Here is a 20,447-nt window from a genome sequence, read left to right as displayed (position 1 = left end):
GGCTTTCAGACTTGCTCTAAGTGCTGGGTATTCGTACTTCCCACACGTTCCTTAAGGCCACTCCTTGTCACAGAAGGGAAGTCAGGAAGCCTATGCTAAAACACCAGCCATCCTTATGATGAGATCTCTCTAAAGACACTGAGAAGTCATATTAGAAGAAAACCACTCTCTGTGCCTCTCAGCAGTTACCACTGATGCTCCTATGAAAGCTATTTCAGGCTAAGGCCAGTTACTGGGGACTGTTTTGCTCCATCATGGACTATTTCTGGCAAGCTTAGAGATATGCCGTAATGGATCTCCTGATGGTTTTAATAGCAGACATATATATTAATCTATTGTCATCACCGTTTGTTGACGCAGGGGTTGTTTGCATCCGCAGCTTGTGCTGAAACAAACGTTGCAAAATTGTAGTGGAGAGGCCTCAAGATACGGTACAAAGACAACACAAGACACCAAAACTTTACTCTTCAAACAGCTTCAGTCAAATGCTCCTCTAACACTGAAATATTAGCAGCAAGTATAGAGAAGAGATTTTAATCTTCAAAGCCCTATAGAAACATTAAGAAACCCCAAAGGAGAAAAATATTTCCCCGAAGGAGAAAAATAAGTTAAATCATTCCCATTTTACAGATGGGGAAACAGACACAAGGAGCTGAAGCAGCTGTAGCTTGCCTCAGGACACACAGCACGTGTGAGACAACCAGCATTTCTGTGCACATTCATTCTGGCTGCTTAGCTAGCTTGCCAGAGATATGCACAAAACCAGAGTAAAACTACGAAAACATGAGGGTTTTTTTCATAAACAACAAAAATCATGCCTTGCTTTTGTTCTGGTGAATGAGTGGGATCTTAAAATGTCATTATTTGAGAAGTCTCAAGAAAATGAATCATTAAAAATTCACCAGTATGTTAGTAGAGAAAACATGACTATTCTTATTTTTTTTAATAGATAAAGTTCATTCTCAGGAAACAATCCAAAGTAGAATCTCCTCAAACTTTGAAAATTTGAGACAAGCAATTTTTTTTCTAAATCCATTTAACACAATGCAGACACTCTGCCAGATAAAGTCTAAGGAAATTCATTACATATATATTTCTCTATCTATTGCCAAGTACAGTACAAGTAAGATAAATATTTCCTCAGATATCTGACCACAAATTGACATCCTCATTATGCTATCTTGTCCCTCTTGGCTTGCTGCTCTTTACTTTTAGCTGTATATACAATGCCTCCCAAAGGTGAAATGTGGTAAGATATGTGGTTATTGAGTTAAAAAAGCTGTACGGTGCAGTACAGCTATACAAATGGTAGCCTAAGAAAGCAATTCAAGAGAGCTTTGCCTATGTTTGCATGTCAAAGGACTTACTGGATGAAACTATACTGAGCTTATTCCTCATCAAAGCACTCAAAATACTGTAATAGACAGATACATGCATTCAATGTAATCTGGGGGAGAAAAAAACAAAGCAAAATCCCTTAAAAATAGAGAGGAAAAAAATCAACAAATTACTAACCAAGTGGCATGAGGTGAAATGATAACAAGTATTTATTGCTAAAAATTATACGTATGTTTGCACAGACATAAAGGAGTGCGAGGAACAGATTTTCCTTCAAAGGAATAACTATAAAGTAAATGGCTAAAATGGCCTGGTATTTCATAAACAAAGCTCAAAAATATCTTTATAGGAAACAGCTCTATTTTTATTACACCAATTTTAAGCAAGTTACTGTGGGGTTTTTTTCATCTTCTTCCTGTCACTGGCAAGTTCACACTCTTAGCTTTTTATAATGATTGAGTTTATTTTCCAACCATCAATGTGACAGCAGCATCAACTGTAAGTGAGGGTAAAACACCGTCACTTTGACGAATAGTGTATTTTCCTCTCATTGTCGATGACTGAAGACATCAATAAATAAGGAAGGAGAGCATGTCAGCCGGAATATCACAGAATGAATTGTTGATATGACACTTAGGGATTAAACCTTCAGCCATGAAGTTCAACCTAGCAGAGGGGTCTGAGAACTGAGATAGTTGCGTTTCTTCCCAGCAGCCTCTATAGATAAATAATTGGACGGATCATCAATTTTACAGGAGCAGCTTTACTCTACATGCACTTTAGTTGATGATCTTTGGCCTTTTTTGGGCTAAAATAACAACATAAGTTGAACAAAGAGACATAACGGAGGTAACATAATCTCACAATAAGTTTGCAAACATAAATTGACACCTTTATCCACAGATCCTCTTCATATACTCGTTCTACTCAGAAAATTCACTGATGACAGTGAAACTTGATTTTTAGCTGGAAGGTCAAGACAGTCAAACAAAAATATTAATAAATAAAGAAAAACCAGACTTATAAATGATATGAAGACATGTCTCCTCACTTGGTTTGCAACTGAAGGTGCCCAGGACTGGAAAAAAGTAACGTTAGCCCACAGTACAGCTAATTACAAGCTTGATATCATTGCTATGTGCTTGCTATAATTTTTCAAGTTTCCCCATGACTCTGATGTTTTCCTGCCAGTTAAAACCTTCATCTATGTGGCAGATTCATGCTTTTAGTGCAACAGTGCTGTATAGATCTTTCCAGACTACTTATAATGCAAATCATTGACGATGCTACTACAGTTATGTGAAAAGGTCAGGGTTCCAAGATATACAGTAGCGCAGATGCATGAATTAAGACCAATACACAAACTGAAGGGTGTTGCATGTTACCAGTAATGGTGTTATTTCCACAGAATCTTAACAACGTCAATTATTTGGGAATTATCCCATCCTTTTAGTCGGTATGTACAGACAATGTTTAGTACAGTGCTGTCCCAAGTCCTACAAAAGCCTGTGTGGTGCTGCCCTTTCTAACCAAAATTCCCAAAGAGATGCATAAAATTATGTTCTAAAATTACAGCTAAACTATGAGAAGCAGAAGGGTGAATGCATTTACATCATTATTATCTATGTACTGACAGAGGGCAGGAACATTCAATATAGCAATTATCTCAGTCTTAAACAATGCTGTGATGAACAGAAAAAAAAATTCTGAAAAAGTACATAACTTAATATTAACAAGCATCAGCCTTAAAGGGTGAATGCTAAAATTCACAGCTCTAAATGTATTCTGCCTTAAAGGTGTTTGAACAAGGTATGGAAAATCAGCCTCTTCAGTGCTGAACACTTTAATAATGCTATATTGTGGGTCCAACACAAATGGTGCCTGGTTCTATGAGACTGTGTTATACAAAAAAACCCCACAAACATTTCTTATCCTCAAACACCGAAACTAATTAGAAGAATGAAAATGCTTTTCCCAACTGAAGAAAAAAAACCCAAACCCAAAATGCAAACTCAACTTCCCCCTTCATGTGTGCAAAAATTGACACATGGTTTTCAACTTTTATATTGAGATAAACCCAAAAGGCAATGATCACTTCTAGCGATGCTTTACACTCCTGAATATGCCCTTACTTCGGAATTTGCCTGTAACATATATGCAGTATTTTTTTATACATACAAATCATAATTATTTAATACATGTTTCTCAAAGCTTGATTTCTAATACCTACACACATATCAAGGACGCAAAATAAGTTGTGCTTGACTGGTTTTTCTTTTCCTTTTTTTGCCTCCAGCCATTTAAGTATTTATTTACTTTATCAGCTAAACTGATTCTGAAAGAGCTTTTTCTAATCACTCAAGTCAATAATACTTTTTTCCTTAAGAATGACTAATATATTTACTCAAGAGACAGGAATGATATGGAACAAGCCTCTCCAGGCTTCTGGATAAACAAACATGCATTTTTATGAATTTTGAAGACAGAGTCCCCATTTTTCTTTTCATATGAAAAATAAAATAATTCAAAATAGTTTATACAGAACTTTTCCTCTTAAAGTGTCCCCTCTGTGTGTGTGTGTGTGTGTGTGTGTGTATACACATACATATATAAAAATACGTTTCATAAGAGGCAGCAGATATCTTGATATGGTTTCAAATGTAAGAAAAGCTTGAAAACAACGACATCATGGAGAGGACACCTGGAAGTATGATTTGCCCAATCTCATCATACGTACAATGCATGCATCTGAGCTACGTCATTAGAGGTGGGAAAAGACAAACTAATTTACACTGGGAAAAGCAGAAGATCATGTTAAAAATCAAGATGGCTGTTCTACAGAATCATGAAATAAACTCAAAAAAACACTGTGTGTTGTGAGAGAAGGAATCAGAGTAGGAATAGAGAACACTTCCACCCCGAGATCCTCAGCCTTGCCTAGTGAATAACACCATTTGGGGAGTGCAATTCTGTGTTGTCTTTGCACAGAGACATTGCATGCTCTGAAGATGTAGCAAAAGCTTATGGAAGATTGTTGGAGAAGAACTACGCTGACACAGGCAGAAACTCAGTAAAAATATTCAAGGCTGGGACACTTTTTTTCCAAAAGCTACTCAGTTTTGGACAGGTTAAAAGTGTAGATTTTAGGAGACTAAGAGAGATAAATCAGCAACAGCAGTTTCTGGAAAAAAATGCTAGAAAGTGTTAAATGCTAGCTGTTCAGAGGTGACAGCAAGCAGATTTACAAACGTGGAAAATATATGTTGCAGGAGTTAGAAGAATTCAGGGCTGAGTCAAATGCTTTATGCTTTTGACAGCAGAAAGTTAATAAAGAAAGTGATGACATCTTTAAGTGTAGGGACACAGGTAAAAGTCCTATAAATTTACAGGTTCACAGTTGATATATATTTACATTGAACAGCCAATATAATTAGAGACAGAAGGATTTAGATAGGATTTAGATCATTAAAGTTATTAAACGACAAGTACAGGTTAATACAGATAAATGGAGGATAATATAATGGCTATAAGCTAATGGAGACACAATTTGTAGAGCATTAACAGAACAGTGAAACATGAGAATTGGTGCTCAAATGCCTCAAGAATCTGCCACAGAGAAGTTAATCTGCATGCTGTTAAGTGGTCACTTAACACAATAAAATAAAAATTAGCTACATGCTATAGGGACTAGTTGGCCTCTTTAGCAGAAGCGAATGCCATACCAGTAGAAAGAGTACTGACAGTCAACAGCATACACTGAGGACATCAACACTTCCAGAGCTGTCAGAAGTTCAGTTGCAAGAGAGGATAAAAGAAGTTGCCCAGTCTACTGTGAGAGCAAAAGACACCTAAAAATACATCCCAATCCTCCGAAATCCAATAATACTTAAATACCAAGATGTCCACCAAACTTAAAATACAAACATCTTTCAAATGGAAAAGGTCCTTATAAGCTATAATGGATGTTCATGATATTATTTTCATTGGCCAACAGCAAAAGGGGTCCATTGATCCCGGGGTCAGGGAAACCAGAAAGAAAAACACCCAGAACACCTAATCAGAATTCAAGCTTTGTGCTTTGTTCAAAATAAGGAAGAAAAGATATTTGAGGAAGATGCCACATGTCTTTAAGAACAAACTGGGAGCATTTCATAACCAACACCTCCCATGGTCCAGGCCTACTCTGTCCTTCCCCAGGCAAAAATAAGGCAGTTGAATGAGAAGAAAATAGGAAAAAGAAAGGAGAAAGAAGATATATGACAGACCTAGTAACTTCACCTCCAGTAGCCTTTTCTTTTTCTAAGGTTTCATACCTTTTCTGAAATCCTAACTTACATCAATCTGCTGGTATAAAACTACTCATTTCTCACTAACTGATGTATTTTTTTCTGTCTACTCCCATCACCCATCTAGCTGAGCTCCCTTACTAACGTCCTCAGAGCAACATTCACAGGAGGTGGCAGACTTTGATTCTCCTGAGCGCTTGTCTACATTGAAGTCCAGCCATTGTTCTAGCCACGCGCCAGCTCGGCAATGCTCATCTGCTCCAAGTTCCTCCCTTTGCATCTTCTTCCCCCCCCTTCCTTCAAATAAGTTCTAAGGCAAAAGAAATCCTTGGTTAGTGCATCAATAACTAAACAGCTTGCTACCCCCATTTCAATCACGTAAGTTTAGTTGGGAACCAACCCTCAGTATCTTCTTTTCCTACTACTTTAAGTGCTGTCAGGACAGACGAAGTCCCTGCTCGCTCTCAGCTCGGTGCAGGGAATGGATGCTGCTTCATTACAGTACTGCCAATCTTGAACTTTTCTGAAAGCGATTTAGCAGGGGAGAGTATCAACAATCCTGATTGCATCTAAATTAAGTTGCAGAAACATATCCTCTAAAACTTGAGCCACAAACCATCACTTAATTAAACCTATGACTCCAAACAGCATTGAGATGACACAACAGTGATCTTTGGTTCGTCTAACTAAGGCTGGAGGCATAGTCATAATTTAATCAAAACCGCTCCGCCATCTACCAAGTTTGCTATAAACTCAAAGCAGTGTAAATAATTACTTTGGACCCTGCAGTACTGGTTATTTCAAAGACTTATAATGTGTAGGCAGAGAGTTGGCAACTTAGGCTCCTGCATTCAGCAGCTCGAGGCTCGTAAAGTTGGCCCTACCTCTATAGCTGATTTATTCTTAAAGCAATAAATGCACTTCAAGACACAGAGTGGAGCACAAAATAGATGAGACGGACTATCAGCCAACCAGCAAACAGCAAACATAGTTACATTAGGTTTTCAAAAGAGAAGAAAACATTTTGAAATGTTGAAATATGTTTTAAAATTGAAGTGTGGAGCAAGAGATTCTTTTCAAACTTATTTAACTATACAAAACTGCAGCATATGACATTTAAACAGTACAAAGACGAAGAACAAAGTCTGCTAGTTATATCCGTAAGCACTGGAACAATTTCTTTTTTTTTAAACTGATTCTTCATGACCCATTTACGTAGCTAAAACTTATCAATAGGAAAAAGGTTCTTTGCAGTACCTCAGCTTCAGGATCTCAGAAAATCTGTAAGAAGAGAATATCCTTTGACTGTTTCAATCTGAGAAATTGCTCCTTGAAGCAAAAAGCAGTGTCAACAAATGAAAACAAAGCCAGAGCCAAATAAAATGACATCTGGGTTTGTTCAGGTTTCCCCCAACATCCTGATGCACCAGGTTTATCCTGAATCCACAGGCCGATTAGAAAGTCAGGAAAGCTGGCAACACAAGCAAAAAGTCTATGCTTCTTTGATCTTTAATACTTCCATGGAGCTAAAAAGTGTTTTAACCTTTCTTGCAGTGTTCAGCAATTCATTTTAAACGTGAATGGAACTATCTCCTGCTGTATTCACATTCATATTTAAACAACAAAACCCAGAAATAAAATAGTGTCCAGACATTAAAAAAATAAAACAAACTTAGAGGATGATTAATAAATAATGCTTAAAATCATTGACCAAAAAGTGTAGCAGTCTGTGCAAAAATAAAGCATTCTGCAAACAGTGTGTGTGTGTGTATATATATATATATATATATAAAAACTTTCTTAAACATTGGAAAGCCCACAAAGCAGGTGAACAGCTCAGCAACCTCGAAGCTGGCTTCAGTGCAACTCATTCTTTGAATACGAATTAGCAATGGGTAATCGCAGCATATTTATGAGGCCTTTTGCCTGGTCCTTTTCTCCAGTGAATGCTGTATTATTCATTGCGTGTGCCCTGACCCCAGTGCGCTCCTGTTCTGACAAATCATACTTGATTAAGACAAATCTTTATTAGTTAGCTAGTCAACTTCCCCATTTATCATTTGCAAATCCCATTCTCCTTTTCGGGTACAGTAAAAGTAACTGAAACCATTTTTTCTCCATATAAAATGAAATGCTCGTTACAGACAGTAAGTGCAAACAGAGGCCTAGAAGTCAGTAACAGATGATAAAACAAAGGTTTAACAGGCATAAATTACAAATGTGGCAAAACTCTAACACAATAGCGTACTTTAGATAGGCTGAGGAAACATTAATTAGCTCATCCTTTCAACGTTTCCCATTTTTTCACCAACTACATCTGTCAAAATCTAAATGCCATATAAAAGAACTGTATTGCAAAGTTGGAGGCTGAAAGTACTGAGGTTTAAAAACTAATAATATAGAGAAGGCTGAGGAAAGTTAATGTTCAAGGTTTCTCCAAAAACCAAAAAAATCTTTTAAAAGTTTATCTATAAAAGGAGGGAAAATGAATCAAAAATTATTCATGAAACTTCAGTTTCCCTTGAAAATGTAGTATCTCTCCAAAGAGGTGGCAATCTGGAGAGAAAAAACCCCCTTGAAGACAATGTTCGTTTATTCAGTGGGTAATTTACAACTAGAAAACCATGTGATGTCTAATGCACACCAGTTTTGTCACGATAGTGGTTTCACCTGCAGAGAAGGATGTTTCTTCTCTCAGGACTCTGGAGATCTGAAGCAACTACTTGGGGATGGAGGGACAAGGAGCAGAGGGAAGGGACAGTCCATAGTTTATTGGGCTGCCTCTGGTTCCAGTTCCAGCTCTGCCCCAGAATTTTATTCTGGCCTCTGGAGGGATCTCTAGGAAATGCTCACTTAGCTGTATTTTTGTTTGGTGATAAAGTTTAGTAGTTTGCATATTTTATTACATTTTGAATCTTGGTTTGATACATAATGATACTTATACCCACCAATGAGAATCTGTGTTCATTTGAAATATACAGTATTTTAAAAGCCTGCACCTAAAGGGCAAAACATCAGCATAAAGCCATCTCCATGCTGCTTACACAGCACACTTCTTATGGACTCCTGTCTTCCTCCACTTATATCTTCCCATCTCAAGCCATTTTTCCTTTGTTTATATTTTTACTTTTACCCTGCAGGACCAATGCAGCTACGGATTCTGCTCCTTTTTCACACACATGAGCTAAGTGCTAGTTATTTCCATCTGCAATGTTGCCTTCGATTACACACAGAGTAATGCTGAGAAAACCACTACCTCAATAAACCCACAGCAAGGGTACAGAGGGAACAATGAAAAATACCCAATGGTCTGGCAAATCACTGTTATCAGGAGGTACACAAGAAGGAAAGAATCCAGACTGATTTTAAAACCCAGGCTGAGTTTGCAGGACTATGTATATTTAACCCCCCCCCCCCCAACTAAAAACCTCTCTGCTCTTGTACTCGTCAAACAAAGATATTTCTTCTGGAAATTGCTGAGGTGGAAATAAAGGCTTTCCCATAATAGATTTTTTTTACAGCACTCTTCAGAGCAGAATCATATTTTAAGGATCAAGTTAAGCTCTTCAGATGGTGTTTAAGAGGTAGACTTACATGGGGCCTTTACGTGATTTGTTTCTAAGGCATCTCTGCAAGGAAAAATTGTTGCAAAACCTGATTTTTCAGTGTCTAAGAAGACAAGTGTGATTTCTCCTGATGGAGGAACTCAGCAACACTTATCGATGCTTTTGGCATCTCTACGTTAGACTACCGCTATATGGTTTAACTGGGGGCAAACCTGGAGATTTCTGAAAACAAACGGCTCCGGAACAGAGCAGCTTATTGCATGGGGCAGCAGTTTTTGCTTGGATTCTCCCAGAGCAGCTGCCTGCAGCGCTCCAAGCGCCACCCCAGCTACTGGACATGGTCTTTGAGTCCCTGACGATTTGGGTCAGGGTTACCAGAGAGACCGCTTCTCTCTGTTGGGTGTTACTTGAATTACAGTCAGCAGAGATACGTGGGCTGGAGGTGCCACGGGGAAGCGCTGGCAGCTGAACAGTCTCTGGGAGGATGTCCTAGGTTTGGATGACATCTCCCCTCTCGCCTGGTCTGCCAGCCCTCAGACACGTTAGCGTGCAGGACATGCTGCCAAAGACATCAGGTGGTCTGCTGTGGGATGTAATTAACAATTTCATAGGACTTGCTGGCAGGCCACTGTTAACATTGATTTGTGTGAATGTTCTGTATGCTGCAGACAGAACAAATTAAGTACATTTTTCTTTGCTGTAGCTTATTTCTACATTTATAGAGGACTAACACGAGCAAAACAGTATGCCCAGTAGCCTCTAGCCCGACACAGTAAAGAGACAAGTATCTGGATTTTCTGTCATGCTCAAAGATCAAGAAGACGGGGGGCAAGGTCAGATCTGGGAAAGGACCCCGGACTGCTGGGTTCTGTATTTGAAATGAAAGGCATGCCACCTATGGGCAGGTACCATCCAGCCGACCAGCCTCATTGATGTTACATACTTGTGCCCACGGCCATTTTCACATTTTATTTCTGTTTTGGATGCCAGTAAAAAAATAAATAAATTGATCGTGCTGAAATTTCTTCAAGCAGTCTTTAATGTTGCAAGATAGGGATTTGAGAGAATGCAATTTATTACTGGCTCAGCCACTACTGTACACCTGGTAAATATTCGTGCTTGTTTCCCTGTTTCTAAAATGAGTGTGAAGGAATCCACATTGGCAGAACACAGTATGTATCATTAAAAGGACTGTATTCCTATGGAAGTCATTTAAATACTGCACTTAGCTTCTTATATATTCATTTGCATTAAAACTACTAGTTTGAATATAATTCTAATTGAAAAAAACAACATTAGAAGTTATTTTTAAAATTAAATCTGAAGTGGCACACCCTCCTCACCTACAGGACATTATATTTAATCTCATAAAGGATTTCCAGATTATTTGAGCACCAAAATATAATTATCCCATGATCTACTGAATTGGTAAATTATTGCAGTACGACATTTTAATGCAAATACCCAGTTTACAAACATAACTTTGCTAGAAATTCTCAAGAAGTGTTAAACCGATGTCAGTGTCTCAGTAATTTCGCAGTTTAAAAACAGTTAGAAATGTAATGACTACACTGCACTTGATTAAAGCATTTACAGCTCTAATCAAAAACTGACAGCAAGATCAAAGATGTTAACTTAAATCTCTCTTCTAATTATGTTTAAAATGCCACACCTCAGGCCTGTCTCTCCTCTTCTTTTTCAAACCAAATTCTGCTTAAGAAAGATCTAACACTTCTTAACAGTTCATTATCCAATAAAACTATTCAAAGCTTAAAAGCAATCTACACAATTAGTCAGGACCTCAGGGAGTCCACCGGTAGTCTTTATTACAGGGCTTCATATTAAAACACCTTAATTATATTTGTCAAATGGATTTCATTAAAACCCATCGTCACTTTAATTTTCATATTTTGACAGTGCTGGCATAGCATTATTACCACCTGCCAAGCTACGAACTACAACAAAATTATCAAATTCCTTCAAATACTAAGCAGTTTCTTTTTGTACCTGACCAATGATTTCCCTCTTTTCGGTGAATGCACCATAATTAAGAGGAATAATTAAAATTCCATATTCAAGCAGCAGACATGCAAGCTAAACGTACAGTGTATCCATTGCAGGTGTGTAAATAAGAACCTATATGGATACCTGGTTGCCAGGAGCACATAATACAAAGGTAGGACACATATACTGAAGTGCTTCTGAATAATAAAGCCAAGACATCAAACAGAATTCACTATTATTTAATCAAATGACAACTATGATGACTTGAAAGCAGAGGACATTTTAACTTCCACTCATTATACTGTCATTTCGACACAACAGATCTGGGGATTATGACCATATACTGTAACCAGTTTTATTTTAGATATAATCCATGGAGGTTCCACTTGACTTCAGACAATCACACTGAAGCATAATTAAAACAAAATTGTTCATCCTCTCCACAGACGGTCAGTACCATGACAAGGGCTTCTGATATTTATGATACCTTTCCAATGCAGAACATATCAATTGTTGTTTGTTTTTCTTTTAATGCCACAGCAATTAACGGCTTTAGATAATTACCAATAATATAAAAACTAGGTACCAGCATCTGTCATGCAACACGGTGTGGGCTGTTAACGTCATGTGGGATGTAGAAATAAATAATTTCCTCTTTTTTGTTATCTGAAATACTGTATGGAAAACTGCAACAAAACAGCAATTTACCGTTATTGTGCTTATATTTACTGAGCTAAATTCAAGCCTGATTAACTCCATGTTCTTCAGTGAACATGTGTATAAGATGACTTTGGCCCACAACAGATAAAACAATGGCATGCAGATTGCAATGGGGAAAAGAACAGAGAATTTTCCTTTCTTTCATATAATCATAGCAAGAAATAAGAAATGAAGAGGTTTCTGCCATATGTCTAACACACTTCACTGCTTTGTACAAAGGTCTCAAGAGTAATGATCTCCGTGTGTTATGAATATTTTAAGACTTATTAAATGTTCTTGGATCATTGTGGGTAAAACTATTGGATTTTAAAGAACCACTTTAAATGACAATTAAATATTATTCCTACTTAAGGAAAAAGAAAAATTGAATAATTTTTTAATGTATTATCAAGGAGGAAAGCCGCAACCTCTTTCACAGCATATCACAAGTTTTAGCAAAGAAATTGCTGAAGACGTGCTGGGTTTATTTTATTTCTATTTTATTTATTTTTATTGCTTTAATTGCTTTTGAATTACAAAGAAATAAAACAGAGTACTTACAAGCAAGGAACTATGAGCTGATCACAGTTCTCGTTTGGTTTTTTGGCAAGTCACCTTATTTCTTTTATCCTATTTACTCTCTCCATAAAACAGGGGTAAATAATGTTTGTCCTAGAATTCCACTAAAACAAGCAAGTGCCCACATACTGCTTAGCTTCTGTTATCAGGACATCTTACAGCAAATAATCAGAATTTTTTGGCGCCTCCTATTAGACTTCAAACTATCACACCAACCTTGGGTGCACGTGGGGATTCCTCTTAGAAACCCACTGTCCCAGAGACGATGTAAGAGGTAAGTAGCGTTTTGAAAACAATCCCACTCCAAACCAGAGTGCTGGCTTGCTTCCACTGCTGTGGCGAGAGCCAGCTCCTCTGCTTAACACAAGGATGGAGGGACAGGGAAGCTTCCCAGATGAGGAGCTGGTGGGTGATGAGATCTCACATGTGTCTTCAACACCACTGGTCACGCTTTCCCTCTTGAAATCTCCTCCTCCCTTTGCACCCAGGATCCTGCCCTTTCTGCGAGGGCTGTGTAAGGCTCTGGTTTTGGTCCCTTCCTCCTCACAGATCTGCAGTTGATTTACGCCTGGAGAATCTCATGCACAAACTCAGCTACTATTTAATAAGTGACAGATTTCCCCTCTCTGCTACACTGCCATTTCCTCTCCCATTGCTTAGCCTTCTACTCAAATTCAACAGAACACAGCAGTTCCTTGTCCCCCCAACATGTCTCCACTCCCATTCTCATGACATGCAACACGATCATCTTCTTTCCCACCCAGCCTCAACATCTTTTTTTACTCAGTTCTTTTTTTTTCAGTCTTCATTTTTGGGCAAGCTGTCCGATTCCTTCTGCATGACATCGATAGGAAACAGACTGGTCCCATCCATTCATTCACCTTCCTAAAACTCTCTTCTAGGCTCTCACCCATTTTTTATATTATTACATCCATTTCTCTCGCCTCGACAAAAATCTATGTACCACTTACAGTAATGCAGAACACTGCTACAAACACCATTTTTTTAGCATCATACTGTTATTGTTTTTCTTTCTAGTCACGCCACTGCCTCTCCCCAGTTCAGCACATTAAACAATAGCTACATTTCTTCCATAGCCAATCCCTTCATGGTCTGACTTCTCCCATTTGCTATCAGCATATTAATTCCTTTCTCAGCCCAGATATCATTCACTTGTTAAATTTTTACTCAAGCATTTCTGCACTTTCTCCCATGTTCCCATGATTGAGAGGAGCTGAGCATAAACAACTCATCACCTCATCATGCTCCTGGAATCTCTGATCTGGCTTCTCTTGTCCATCGATACACCATGCAATCATAATTTCTTCTGAAGTCCATGGAAATCTCAGCCACCACCACGAACCTTTTTGTTAGATGAATTTCTAAATGTCTAGTCCCAGACTGGGTAAGTCATAGCACAAAATCTAGCAGGCACATGCGGGTATCATCCATGATGGAGGAGGAAGGTACTGTAGGAAACAAGTTACCACCACTTGTCTTCACTGTTGCAGTGCAGGTGTGACATAGGGATTTACAATGTACACTGCATTACTGTCAGATTTTACCTTCCTAAGCCAAACGCTATCCCCCACAAGCTATCAGCAAATAGAATGTAAATCCTGTTGTCATGAGTCAATAATTTATTAAATTCACACTATTACTAATAATTACAGAAAACGTACCTGTTTTTCACTCTTGACAAACAGGAAGCCGGCTATGTTTCCCATTTCAGCTATGATACACAAGGAACAATTCAAAGCAATACTCGTCCCTGGCTGGCACGTATTCTTTAGCATTTGAAGTTTATTTGATACAAATGAGGGTCTACAGAACCCTGCTGACATGAAGTCACAAAGAGCATATACATTTATGAATACTGCATTTACTGCACTTTGTATGCGTTGTTTGTTAGGTCTTGGTGCTGAAATCACAGCTCTGAATCTATCTTGAAGATGTTAAGGATGCGTTGTGAGCTTTTGCCTTCTCTCCCCACCACCCCCAAAACAAAACAAAACACCACCACAGCGTTCATGGCTTTAATTATTAAGATTACATTTTCTGTTTTATCTTAAATCCCATAATGGAAGCAACCAGCTTTTTCTCTCCCTTTTTTTTTTTTTTTTTGGTAATAGTATACACTCTTGATGTAGGAAGGAAATGTGAAGACAGAACAATCCAGCTGGATTAGACATTTATGAAACCTATTGCCAACAGTGAGCTGTCAAAGCCAGCAATCAAATGTAACCCTGGCAAAAAAAAAGAATGGAGACTGCTGTGAGGAGATTTACTTAGAAGAAACTCTCAAATAGTCCTTTTATTTCCTGATTCTCCTACCCTGCACCAGTTTTATACCTGCTTGTTGCCCCTCCTTCCTTGAAGTTACACCTGGTTTACAGTCGTGTGGTAGGAATACTTTCTCTATTTCAGAATTAATTGTTGAATTTCTGCAGCCTCAATGCAGAACGCTTGGACAAATAATTATTGCTTTCCTTCGAAATCTTAAAATCTATGAAAATATGGAGTAGCTATTAATACAGAGATCTCCACAATATTCCCAGGAGTAAAAAGTCTTATTACCATTTTTTTCAGCTCAGAAGCTGACAAAAGAAGGATGTAACTAACTTAAAGTCATATGAAGTCAGAAGGAAGGGTAAGAATTCACTACTTCTGACCTTAATCCTACTTTTTGTCAAGACCATCCCTTGTGCTTTATATTCCAGCTTTTCACTGGAAAGTTGTTAATAAGCATCAGGAAAACTTGGTAATAAGCACCATTAAAATTAACTGACATGAGAAGATATTTAGCTAGGGCAATGGAAAGGAAAACAAGACAAAAGTTAAAGAATTGACTGGAATATATTAATCAGCAAAACACAATGTAGGCTGAGAAATCTGGGATATTGAAGAACAGGATCTCATGCAACCAGTAGGAGAAAAACAAAGACTAAGACTAATATGTGAAGGAGTAATTATAACAGCAGCAAGATCTCTACATTGTACAAAAAAAAAAAAAAAAAGGCTTTCTGGATTAAAAGAGGAATGACTACAGAAACAGCAGGGTAACATCCGCATTTTGGCCATATCTATTCTGCAGGCTACCAATGCTTCTAAGAGTCTCTCTCCACTATAAAGTGAAAGTAATGCTACTTAATTATTTTCTAGCAATGGCAAAGATTTATTGATTAATACCCATGTTAAAGCTTCTAAGAACTCTCTCTCCGATTCATGTAGAGCCCGAATTTTAATGCAACAAACAAAAATGGGATTCTAAGAGTGTGTAATTTGTGTGAGATGTGTATGTTTTCCTGTGAACAGAAAATCACCTTTAAGATTGTGACATGAGGAACCACAGAAACCACAGTAGATCTATATACTGGAAAAAACTTAAAAATAGTCAGCTGAATAGTTCAATTTCACAATTTGGGATTTGAAAATTCAGTACCACCTTAAATTTTAACCAGAAGAGAAAATTTATAGAACACTGGCTACTTTCCCCCATTTAAATTGAATCAGCCATTACAGTTAACAACCTTCCCACCCCATAGAAATAAATAAAGAATGCTGTATCCTTTCTAATTTAAAAACTCTTATCTTCATTAAAAACATAGTTGATTTAGTCAGAAGTTCCATCTATTATGGGCTGTAATGATTTAATAGTGCCAATTAGATCTATAGTATTCCTAGAAATGGAGGAGCTGCAGCTGGAGCTCTGCAGACCAGTCAGACAATTTTCACAGGGTATTCAGAGGACTGCACCACTCTATTCTATGTAGAAGATTAAACTTTAAAGGAGAAAAGAAGCAGGATTTCAAAACAACTATTCCAATATGACAAATAACTCTTCCTCCTGGGCTTTGCTTTTGTACAAAAGAGAAGTATTTCACCCTCCCATTCTGTAAGTAGCTGGAAATGCTCTGCATATTTTACTAATGACATCAAATAACTTGCTAATTCAAGATACTTTAGCCAGCCATGTGTCCTAGTGAGAGACAATGCATGAACCCTTTAAAGTATCTACAATACAGAATATGTTCCTTGATAATGTCATTAAGCCATGATGACATGTAGCAAGCAATTGCTGGCAAAGGTCAATAACCTGATCCATTTATACAACGAATGCCTGTTAAAACAGTGTTTAAAGAACAATCGAATGATTGATGACCATAAGCTCTATGTTGGCCATGATGTGCAGCATGCACATACAGCGTGTTCTGCAAGCGCCACACGTACCTCTAATGCTGTGGGGTGGGTGGGGGGAAACCTGTGTTCTGCCAAAAAACAACCCAAAATGTTTAGACAAAAATGTTGACAACAATAATTGAGTAAACAGAGGTCTGAAGACGAATTTGTTAGCACTGGGCGGTAAAAATAGGCAGTGTTTCTGATCCAGTTGAATACAGCTCAGTTTGAAAATAAGGTGCTCTAGGCAAAACAGACTGCAAGCATCCTCTAAGCTCCAAGTCACAGTCTGTGAAAAAAAATAAGTGACCATCCCATAGATCTCTATCACTGGTTTTTAAAATTCTTCCTTCATTTTTAATTCAAACTGATGCATTAAAATGCAGTTTCATTTGATGCACGTTTGAATCTTGCCAGCTCAAAAGCCATTGTCAAAATTCACAGGTCCAATTTGTTGTGTTGTTTAAAAAAAGGGGGAGGGGGAATCATTTCCAAAATATTTTTGTTGTTTTAATCTGCCAGCAACCATCATTCTATCAACAGAGTGCTGCACACTTCTTAGAATTTAACCCCCTTTCCTAAGGAGTAATTAACCTAACAGCTTCTTGCAAGTCATTCTTCTGTCTCATCAGAAAAGCATGGTGACCTGTATGTTCTGTAGGACAGGAACACTTCCCAAAATTGTCATCTGGTCCCTTCACGGAATTAATTATCTCACTCTAAAGTGGCCACATTCCACTTTCTACAAACAAGAATGATCTTGAAAAATCATCAAAAGATATATATGATCATAGAAATCATAAAATAAATATGATCCATTCAAAGCATTTGATATTCTATAACTGTAATGGTTCTGGCTTTCATGAGATAAACACACTGGGACCACATTGTGCTGCTGATGTGTACCCTTCAATTAAAGAGCATTTCTGCACACAAGCCAGTTCCTCATGGAGGTGTTGATTATAAGTGGCATTCATCAGAATCAACGGTATAAAAATAAGCTCCCTGCCATTTTGCTGCATCCATAAACAGGTGTGGCCTGAGCTTTATTAGGTGCCCAGACAAAAAGACACGCAGGGACTGTATCTCAGCATGAGTCACAAAGCAAAATTACAGTCCTGTGCTGCAGTCGTGAGACTTCCTAAAATACGCTTCCCTAGTCAGGGGCAGCAGTCGGTGTTGTTGGTTAGCGCAGTCAGGAACTGGATCCACCCCTTCCCGGGCCCCGCAGAATCCCTTCTGCATCGTGGTACAACAATCAGACACGTTCCTAACTTGATTTAAGGGAAAAAAGTCTTCTACACTGCAAAACATTTCTGTGAGTGTTCTTAGAGCTCCACCTTTCCTACAGAACTGCAGAGTTTCTGCATGGCATGGTAAGCAGAGTTGTACTGGAATTATATTTAAGAAACATTCATATGAAGAGTCATCCCTTCTTTCCCAGTAATCCCCTATCAGTCACAAACACAGCTGAAACAAAGCAGAAAACAGTTAAAGCAACAGTGAGTTACACACTGATTACTTTCCCATCTCACCCTCGGCAGTGATGGAAGTTCAGTCTGCTCCTTAACACACATGTGCCAAACAACTGATAAAAAAGGATGCCAAGTACTCCAAACTTCTTTAAATTTTGAAAGCTAATGCCAATTATCTACTAAAGGAATTTATCCTGTTTCCATCCTGTTTGGCTCCGTAGTTGAAGCCTCCTCCGCCTACATCGTTTTAAACACACATGCCAGAAAAGATTTTTCACCACTAGGCTTAACAGGTACATCACGCTTCTTGCTCCAAGCGTCCAAAGATCTTTCAGCAAGCCAATCTGCTTCCCGTGTCCCTCCATTAGAAATTAAGTTTTCATCTTCCATCTTGCTCTGTGAAAGAGATCAACCTATTTCCCATTTTCCAGGATAGAATCCCATTTCTTCCCTTCCTCCATTGTCCTCCTGTCAGGCTTTTTCCACCATCTCCTCCTGTGTCCTCCTCTATCTTGTCAACCATCATGTGAATGTGACACTGGAGCCTGATGGTTTCATTACGAACTGACAAAACCAAAGACTCACTGTTTACAGAAAGGGAATGGAGACACAAGAAGGTTATGGTTCTTGCAAAAGTCAGGAAAAATTAGTGACAAAGATATCTCTCTTGACTTCCAGTTTCTTAGGCTATCATCTGTCACGAGACTTCTGTGAATCCTTAATTTTTAATTTCTGTGAAGAAGAGAGGAGGAAGTCTCTTTTGCAGCATCATTGCTTCCCTTTCCTCTCTTCACATTCCCACCAACAAATCAGAACAATGCTCATCTTCTCCATCAGGGCATCTAAAATGCCATAGATCATCTGAATGTTGGCAAAATTCTACGCATCAAAATAAAACATTGGAACATTTAGCTTTGAATTATTATATGTTCATGAGGGGGAAAAAAGCATCATTTCCAGGTGCTAGGACCCTTCCACTCCACATTCCTACATGTTCATCTACGATGTTGAAAGAAGTGACGTTTTCCTTTGCTGGTGTTCCTGGCATAGAAATCAGTATCTTTGAATTTTGCCTGCCGTGGGGAGGGGGAACGAGCCCGAGCTGGGGGCCCAGAGCTACAGGGGTAGGAGCTTAGTACAGAGCCACAGACCAAGAACATCTCGGATTCTTGCAGTGAAGGTAAGCTTTCTATGGGAGGAGTGTGTGTAGATAACTCTTAGCTTCTCTCTACATTAAAGAGCACTACAATTTGTTGGGTTTGCTTTTTCCCCCCCCCCTCTTTTTGGCCTAGGGAAAAATCCACCTTCACTTTATTAATAGTGAATTCAAATGGTTTTTCTGCTGCAATTTAACAACTTTTTTTTCCCCCTGCACAGAGACAAGATATTCTTCTCTCTTGAACCCTTCAACATATTTGTTCTGCATTATTTTTTCATTCGCGGTTATCCCGGAGGCTCTCAATGTTTAAATAGCTCCCTCCCTCCCATGTAAAGCTGTGCACTAATATCGATCAGCTTAGGCTGGAAGTTACTATAAGGCATTTTTCAATAATCAGCCAAGCTGTTCAGAGAGTGTCTTGAATATAACCCTTAGGTAAACAGCATAATACACAAGGAACTTTCGCTCAGCAAGCACATCTTTGCAATCTCAAGGATGGCTGCTAATGCTCCACCAGACAAAGAACTTGATTCTGACTTTCTACTCTGCAGGTCAGAGGAGAAGTCACATTAGCTAACAGCGTCTTTATTCTTATGCACAGAATTTAAGTTTCTTAGGACACTTGTATATTTAACGATCTCACAGTCATATGCCCTTCAAATATAGGGTCATACAGTAAATAAGCTCTTAATGAGTATCAATTTACTTTTTAATAAAAAAATAACCACAAACAAAATCCCACTCTTCTAAGAAGATGAAGTTATGGCTGTACAAGTATTTTAAGTATTGGCTACGTAAAGCACCTTTATCAGTGAATTATAGTGAACAGGAACTCTCACCTGGCTGAGGGGAGAGGGAGAAGAAAATAATTTCAAGCTAAACAATTAAAAATAAATCATAGGAAAAGGATGATACATGCATACGATATGTCAAGTAATATCCACACCTACAGAGAGATGAGTAAGCTACTCTGAATTATTAGGTTTTCATTTAATTCATCCCTGATTTAAAATGCCAGGTTTATTCTATTTTTACATTGCCTCATTAATCAAAAATGGGAGAGAAAAGTGATTGGAATTAAGTACTTGAAATCATTCATACTTTATGCCTTAAATAGCTACATTCACTGGTTACTTCACATAGTACTTAATTCTAAAATGAA

General features: G+C 38.2%; 1 protein-coding gene across 4 annotated transcripts in view; it reads right to left on the bottom strand.

The window, feature by feature from the left end:
* VTI1A (vesicle transport through interaction with t-SNAREs 1A) overlaps window positions 1-20,447 on the bottom strand; it is a 276,308-nt gene that overhangs the window by 106,444 nt on the left and 149,417 nt on the right. The gene's annotated exons all lie outside the window — the stretch shown is intronic.

Source organism: Haliaeetus albicilla, chromosome 11 (genome assembly GCF_947461875.1).
Source record: "Haliaeetus albicilla chromosome 11, bHalAlb1.1, whole genome shotgun sequence".
Lineage (NCBI taxonomy): Eukaryota > Metazoa > Chordata > Aves > Accipitriformes > Accipitridae > Haliaeetus > Haliaeetus albicilla.
Note: the sequence above shows the minus strand (reverse complement) of the source record. Positions and strands in the feature narration are given on the sequence as shown.